The sequence below is a fragment of the Capsicum annuum genome, chromosome 10 (genome assembly GCF_002878395.1).
Source record: "Capsicum annuum cultivar UCD-10X-F1 chromosome 10, UCD10Xv1.1, whole genome shotgun sequence".
Taxonomy (NCBI): domain Eukaryota; kingdom Viridiplantae; phylum Streptophyta; class Magnoliopsida; order Solanales; family Solanaceae; genus Capsicum; species Capsicum annuum.
Genome location: NC_061120.1, coordinates 171,663,701 through 171,671,887, shown reverse-complemented (window position 1 = coordinate 171,671,887; position 8,187 = coordinate 171,663,701). Strand labels below are relative to the sequence as shown.

General features: G+C 34.4%; 1 pseudogene; it reads right to left on the bottom strand.

Moving 5' to 3' along the window:
• LOC107844889 overlaps window positions 1–7,857 on the bottom strand; it is a 21,323-nt pseudogene extending 13,466 nt beyond the window's left edge.
• Window positions 7,858–8,187: the final 330 nt, after the last annotated feature.

Sequence of the window (8,187 nt, the reverse complement as noted above, 5' to 3'; positions counted from 1 at the left end):
AGAATGCAGAATGAAGAATGAAATAAGCAAAGGTTAGAAGTCACCAGATTTCGCTTGTAGACCAAGCCGGCAACCAAGCCCCGCGTCGACCTGCTGCCGGGGGATTTCGCTGTTGAGATGGATTTGCGGCTGCTGGCGACCGAGCGGCGGTTGCGGCTGAAGACCGAGCTTCGGCTGCTGGACTGTTGTACCGGCGCCGGCGGGGGGTGGGGGTGGGGGTGGGGGTCTGGACAGAGAAGGGTGGGGGGAGGGGGGGGGACACCGGGGGGGGGGGGGGAAACCGGCGTTCGGCGACGGATGTCGGCGTCGGTGACCGGCGGTCGGGGCCGGCGGTCTGGTTGGGTCGGCGACGGGGCCGGTGCTTATGTTTGGAAAATATTTTGAATGTTAACGATTTAACCCGATAACTGAACCGATAACAATCAATAACCAATAAATCGATAACCGATAAGCCGATATCTTAATGTTTCTTAATGGTTTAGCTTTATTACAAACCGATAATCAATATGTCAAACCAATAAACTTCAAAACCGAACCGAACTATTGAATATGTTAGCGGGAAAAGTCTTCATTTCCACTTTAAATATGTTAGCGGGAAAAGTCATCATTTCCACTTTAAACTATATACGAAAAGTCGAAGACACACCTAAACTATTGAAGAGATCTAATACACACCTATATTATTTAAAGTGAATTTATTTACCCCTCAAAACTGACCTGGCAAAGAATGTGATATCCACATTCCTACACGCGCGTGAAAAGCAACAAAAAAAAATATTAAAAGCTTATTAAAACGTCCACATGTCATCATTCAATTGAATTTTAACAACTAATTATATTCAATTGCTTTTTTTAAATATTTATATACTTTTTATTTTCTTTCTTTACCTTTTTATGTGTTTTTCCTCTTCATCTTTGTCTTCTTTCATATTTTCTCCTGTCTATCTTAACTTCATCTTTAATTCCTTAGCCCCATTTCTTTTCTCTACCCTCTATCAATTCATCGATGAGTTTACAAATATACTTTTCCTTTTAACTTTTTTCTTTCGACATTTTGTTGTAGGTAGTTGGAAATAAAACTGGATTGTGGGTTGTTTGAATTTTACAAAATTGAGTTGTGGGTATTTTGAATTTCACGAATTGAGTTATGAATTTCTTGTATTTTACTGAGTTGCGTAGTGGGGTTTCTCGAATTTTGCGAATTGAGTTATGAATTTATCAAATTTTAGGAAGTTGAATTGTGGATTTCTTGCATTTACGAATTGGATTGTGAATTACTTGATTTTTACTGGACAAGGTTGTAGGTTTCTTGAATTTCAAGAATTGGGTTATGATTTGCTCGACTTTTATCGAATTGGATTGGGTTTCTCGAATTTTACAAAATAGCGGAAGATTGTGAAACAGTGAAAAAATTAAAGTTATTTTGCTTGTTGGATTTGGGTTGCTTTGACCTAATCAAATCCGTTCGTTTTATCAATAAATGGGCTTTGACCAGATTTAAACTAAAAAGCAAAGATTGAAGTTGGTGATTGAAGAAGCAGCAACCGGCTAGAGCTAATGCAAAGATTGAAAAAAATGATGGAGCTGACTTCCACTTTCAATAGTAACTTCAATCGGACTTCTTTTTAGATTTTTGAGCTAGTTGTTTTCCTGTTGTTATCTTTCTCCTTTTCTCTTTTCTCGTTTCTCAAATTCTTGATAAATAAGGCAACCATGTTTTTTCCGACAATCTGGCTTCCCCACCAAACAAACATGTATCTCAATAGTGTATATGAGACAATTTTTATCTGAAAAAAAGGAGATTAATCTAGAAAAAAAAATGAAAAAAATATGCTATTGACACGTGTCAGCGCGTGTATACACATTTAAGACAAAATCTGCTTGTGAGTTTTAAGGATTAAATAAATTTATTTTAAAATAATATAGGTGTGTATTTGGTCACTTCAATAGTTTAGATGTGGCTTCGACTTTTCGAGTATAGTTTGTGGTGGAAATGATGACTTTTTCATATGTTAGCAGACATTTGGACATGTAATTTGAAGTTTAAGTAAAATTTTGATTTGAAATTAATGTTTTTCTATGATATTTGAATAAAATTTTAACTTCAATCTAAAATTTTGGTTTTAAATTTCAACTCCATTCAATTTCAAATTGCAATTTTGATTCTTTTAAATTAAAATTTGGCTCATAGGTTTATATTTACAAATTCAGAATTTATCTATAAAATTAACATGGAACTATGTGACTTGTTAATATTGTCTTAAGATATTATATTTTATTTTTGAATTATAATCTGCTTATTTGGTAACATTGTAAGAATTAGAAATTTTTTTGACAAATTATGAAAAAAAATTTATATTTATGAGAAAAAAATACAACTTTTAATATCTAAATTATTTCTAAATAAAATTTTGACTTGAGATAAACCTAGTTTCCAATTGGGACCAAATGAAACCTCAATTTTGTTGATTATTGTCTCCGTTCACTTTGAAATTTTCACACTATTTAAAAAATAACGATTAATAAGATTGTTTTTCACAATACTCACATATTAATTGATGTATAATATTAAGTGTTGAAAAATGATTTAAAGAGTAAATTATTAATATCAATAATAAAGTAAGGGAAAAAATTAATTTTCTTTTGATATCAAAAAATAACAAGTAAATAATGAAAATATATTTCTAATATATAAAAAACTAGTAAGTAAAGTAGGAAAATAGAGCAATAGAATTTCATCATACTCGATAGGCTTTGATTAAAGTATCAGAATCCCCACTACTTGTCCGTCTCCGGCGAAATTAGACTTGTAAGTTCCCCTCTTTCACGTATCAGTGATTTTAGTAGCTATAGTATTAGTGATATTTCAGAATATTGTATCCTTTGTCGTATTACTTCGTGAGTCTTGTTTATTGAGTTATTGGGTGTGGTAATTTCTATTGTATCTTGTCTTTATACTATTCATTTTCTAGATAGTCGCGGGTCTATTGAAAACAACCTCTCTATCTCACCTTTGAGGTAGTTGTATGGACTACGTACAATTACCTTTCCAAGATCCTACTTGGTAGGAATATTTGGATATGTTGTTGTTGTTGTATTGTTTGCTAAACTAGTGGGACTGTCATTCCCTAAGTCCCAACATATGTGTCACTTTTCGTTTGTTTAGAGGTAATTTGTAACACTCCAAACTTTCAGGCTAAGATTTGAATGCATGTAACTAAACTCGAAACTGATGAAATTGAGTATACCTAGGTGTAAAGGTTAATTCTTAAGTGTGGAAAGTGTTATGGATGTGGATTAAAAGGCACTTGAGTCTAGTTTCCAACGCCACAGGCCGTTCGTCAATCTGAAGTATGTGCGAAAAGGTATGACCATTTGAATGGGCATTGTGCAGTTCGCACAACCGCGCGGCGGAGGCAATACTATAGTCATTTTTGTGCAATCATGTGAGGAAGACAGTGCGACCAGCCGTGCAAACAAGGCGCTAGCTGCGCAACCGCGCACGAGAAAACACTATGAAAAGTCAATTTCCTAGAGATTTCATTCTTCTCTCTTTCTTTCACGTTCCAAAATAATCTTTAGATGTGACTGATTCCCGCTAACACCACTTGTCGGAGAACCAATTTTCCATACATTCACATTGTCTACAAATCTATCAGAAACAACCTTTCTACTTCTCTTGAAGTAGTGGTATGGACTGGGTACATCTTACCCCCCAGACCCCATTATGTGGGAATACACTGGGTTTGTTGTTGTTGTTGTTGTTGTCACATTGTCTACAAACACACATATACAACTCCACATGCATGAAATAATCATTAACACAGAGTAATTATCCAACAAGATACCGCATAGAGATTTATGAAAACTATAGTAGTTTAGATATCAAATCTTTAAACCCAAGTCCTACACCAAGTTCACGGAGCATCTAAACAGAGTTACATGAATTCAACTTTCGGGTATGCAAACCCAATGAAAAGAAATGTAATCTAGAAGATCTAAAGCTGAATGACAGCCTTCACGACCGATGGGAAGGCTCACCTCAACAATGGAATTTGCGCGTAAGAACCGTCAGCCACTGATCTCTCCCTCCGCAACGGTATCTGTAGACATGTAAGGAAGGAGTGAGCTATGTATAAATATAACTCGGTAAGATCATCGGCTCGCTGCTTTAAGTACTCCTGGGACAAGTATTAGAAAATACAACACCAAGAACATAAAGTTATTACACACAGGGACTATATCATAGTAAGATAACCAACGAGGCTCAACAATCCTTTATCAAGAACCATATATCTCAATACAATTTCATACAGAGCACTTATCATAATTTGTAATTAAAGTAATTAGCCAACACCACCAGAAGTTTTGGCAACATACACAATGCGTTAAATATACACAATACTCAGGGGAACATACACAATGTCCCATATCAAATCAACAAGCATACACAATGCTCACGGGAAACATACACAATGTCCCATATCAAATCAACAAGCATACACAATGCTCAAGGGAAGCATACACAATACCCAAAGGAATTAAGAAGCATACACAATGCCCCAATCTCACAGTACACAATCATATCACATCACGAAATAATTTATAAAGGGGGAATTAGTATTCTTAAACATACAATATATGTGGCTGGCCTTGAAGACCGTCGATTCTGCCAAGCACATGCTCGTCCCAATACATGGACCGGACAGATAAAAACATATTTTATAATAATATTTGAAAAGCAAGCACTCAAAGCTTAAAGTTTCACTTACCTCGCTAATGACAAATTCTCCAACTTTGCAATGTGTTGGACGTCAACCAAATAACGATCAATGGGATCAATCTAAATAAAACATTAAATAACAATATCAATTATGCTATTCGGGGTCAAGTCTCAATATCCCTAACTTTTAAACTTAGAGATAAATTTTAATATCTCACACCTTAACCCATGAATTTAAGAATAATCTAACAAAGGAGGCTTTCAAAATAGGAATTTCAAAATACTGCCCAATGACTTCATTACTATTAATCAATACCGCACCAAGAATATTCCCTATTGATGGTCTGTTTAAAGTGATGCCAATATCAAATTGAAACAACAACTAATACAAATTGAGACCGCAACCAATACAAATTGAAACAACAATTATGCGAAAAGATTTTGTACACATTATATATATTCTGTTTCTTGCTTCTCTCTATTTTTCCACTATCTAGTTAACATTAACCAAAGTTAATTCCTTCGCTACAGTAACCTACCCATGAAATCTCCACTTTACAAATTATGCCCAGTACCTCTCAATGACAGCTTTTTCCTTTTTTCTCTTTTTATTTTTCTCGACGAGAACATTACCATCATATACAATTAATTTAGGTGAAAGATAGAAGAAATCTCATACCTGAAAGTTAATTTCTACCAAGCTACCTTTCTTCGTTGCTTTACTGTCTCCTCCAAAATAATGGGATAAAAAGAAATAGCCCTAAAGTTCTATTTGAAGTGAAATCGTGAAACTGAAGGAAAGATTAGGCTTTTGGATTGTCCCCTTTAATTATATTAATTAATCATAATAATAATAATGGCTAAATTACCACTTACCCCTCGTTAAAATCTGGATTATTGCACTTTCTTTTAAGCCCTAAGTTGGTTTTCTCTCCTCTCTTCATCCTCCAGCATCACTGTATGTTCCTCCCATGTATTTCAAAGCATTCTTAATTATTTCTAATCATTAATTAGGATTTCTAACAAGATTCTACATTAAGAATCCTAGGATTTTCAAGGAACCTATCTCCAAAAGTCGAGAAAAGTAATTGTGGTCATTCTACTTCCAAGACCATATTTTCTTGGGAATTTGGAGCAATTAAGCTATGTAGAACTACCCTCGGTCTTTTGAAATTTCAAAATCATGGTTTATTATACCCAATCTATATCTCAAGTGGTGTTTAGGGTGAAATTTGAGTTTTTTAAAAAGTTAGATTTTTTTATGAATGTTTTTCCCCAAAGAGTTAAGTTTTCATTTTATTTTTTTGAATTGTGTTTTGGGTTGTTAAAATTGTTCTTAAATTCATTCATTGAGTTGAGAATAGGATGATTTATCTTAAGATAGACCTATTTATGGAATCCCCTTTTTAATTTCAATTCTGTAACCCATTTGAGATGTACATGACTTTAAAGATGATTTTTTTGGGGATTTGGCTACTTTATCATTGTTTCATGGTTTATGGTTTTAAATAAGTGTCTTTGAATGATCTTCAACGAATTGTATGAAGTATATCTTTGCTCATGAGATGCTAGAACTCTTAAAACCATTCATAGTGAAGTTTAGAAAGATGAATAGTTGACTTGCAAGTCTTGGTATGACGATACCAATGGAGATGAAATTTTTTCATAATTAAATGGAGCGTTGATGAGATAAAAAATGCAACTTTTTGAAAGATAATAGATGAGATGAAAATGAGTAAACTATGGTCTTAAGAGAAATAGATGGTTAACCGAGAGGGGGTGGACTTGTATTGATTCACTACCCAAGTCCACGTTTCGCCGACGTTGGGTTGGTTGTTTCGGAATCAGTACAGTTTCAGTTTCATATATATATATGTGTTATACTATGTTTCCCTCCCATGTTTGCATACCAATACATTTCAATGTATTGACTGTTTTGGACGCTACATCATTTCATGATGTAGGCTTCGAGGCGTAGGCTTGTGGTTCCTACAAAGTACTCATACCAGCTTCAGCTATTGGTGAGCCCTCCATCTTCTAGTCATTTACTCATTCAATTAGAGGATTCACAGACCTATGCCGCTGTTAGTTTAGATGATTTCAGTTTCTTTGAAAAACTTTGGAGTTTTCCATAATTATGATTTAATAACTTAGACATCTATGAATTGTTTTATAACCGTTTCTTCCGCACTTTTAGTTGAATCTCATGACCAAAGCTGAGTGGTTCTCTTAGGCCATTAATAGTTTCAGGTACCTAATACGTCCAGGCCTAGGCTCGGGTCATGACATGATTTGACCCATTTTCAAGCTAGATTGAATTAGATTAATTTAATACTTATAAATTAAGATTTAAAAGGTAAAGTTGTTGCTGTGTGACCAGAAGGTCATGGGTTCAAGTTTCCTCGTGGAAACAACTTCTTGTAGAAATTCAGGGTAAGATTGCAGGTCCTTCCCCAGGCCCACACATAGCATGAGTTGTAGTGCACCGGGCTGCCTTTTTTTTTAAAAAGTAAAAATCTAAGATTGTATCCGAACGGTATGAAATATATTATAAGTTACACTTTTTTTTATATTAATATGGTGAAATAATATATCTTAAAATGTCGGTCAAAGTTCGTGTTGTTTGAATATCGAGAAGCGAAAAGTCGTACATACTTTGGGACAGAGGGAAAACTTTTTTTAGGGACAGAGCATCATGATTGTATTGCTCTGTCAATCTGTATGAACTCAATTTTCTTACTTCATCTCGTAAAGTTCGGTTAAGTCTTTCTTCTTACATCTATGTTTTGTTTCTAGGATATTATCCGACTAGGCTAGCCAATTTTTGAAATTATTGCTTTAAGTTGTGCTGAGCATGCAATATTTTTTCCCTGTATTTATCATTGATAGTGTCTTGGAGGGTCTGGTGTTTATGCCCGAGTAGTATAATCAGTTGCTCTTTGCTAATTGTTTGAGTTTCTTTTGTTTCTAAAAACTTGGGATCTCTTTGTATGTTCTCTTATGTTAGCTGTTGTTAGTATATGATTCCAAATTTAATGCTTATCGGGTATCATAAAAATCTCATATTTTTATGTTCACACTGCCCATCAGATGACTTTATCACTTACAGCGTAATGCTGGCCGATATTTGACATTCTTGCTTAAGTCATGCGCAATTTGCAATAGTTTTTACAATGCACTCATATTTTATGATAGTAACTTGGGAGGGTCTACTGTTTATTCATTTGTAGTTAACTCGATCGCTTTTTGTTATGTTGAGGTTCTTTTGATTCTAAAAAATGTGCTCTCTCTTTAGATTCTCTAATGTTAACTACTGTGAGAAAATAAGTACATGTGACTTTCAGTTGAATCTCTATCGGGTATCATATGAATCTCATCCTTTTATACTCACACAACACATCAAATATCAAATTGAGTAGTCTATTCTAAGTCTTAAGTAAATTGAGGATTCTAGTGATGCCAAC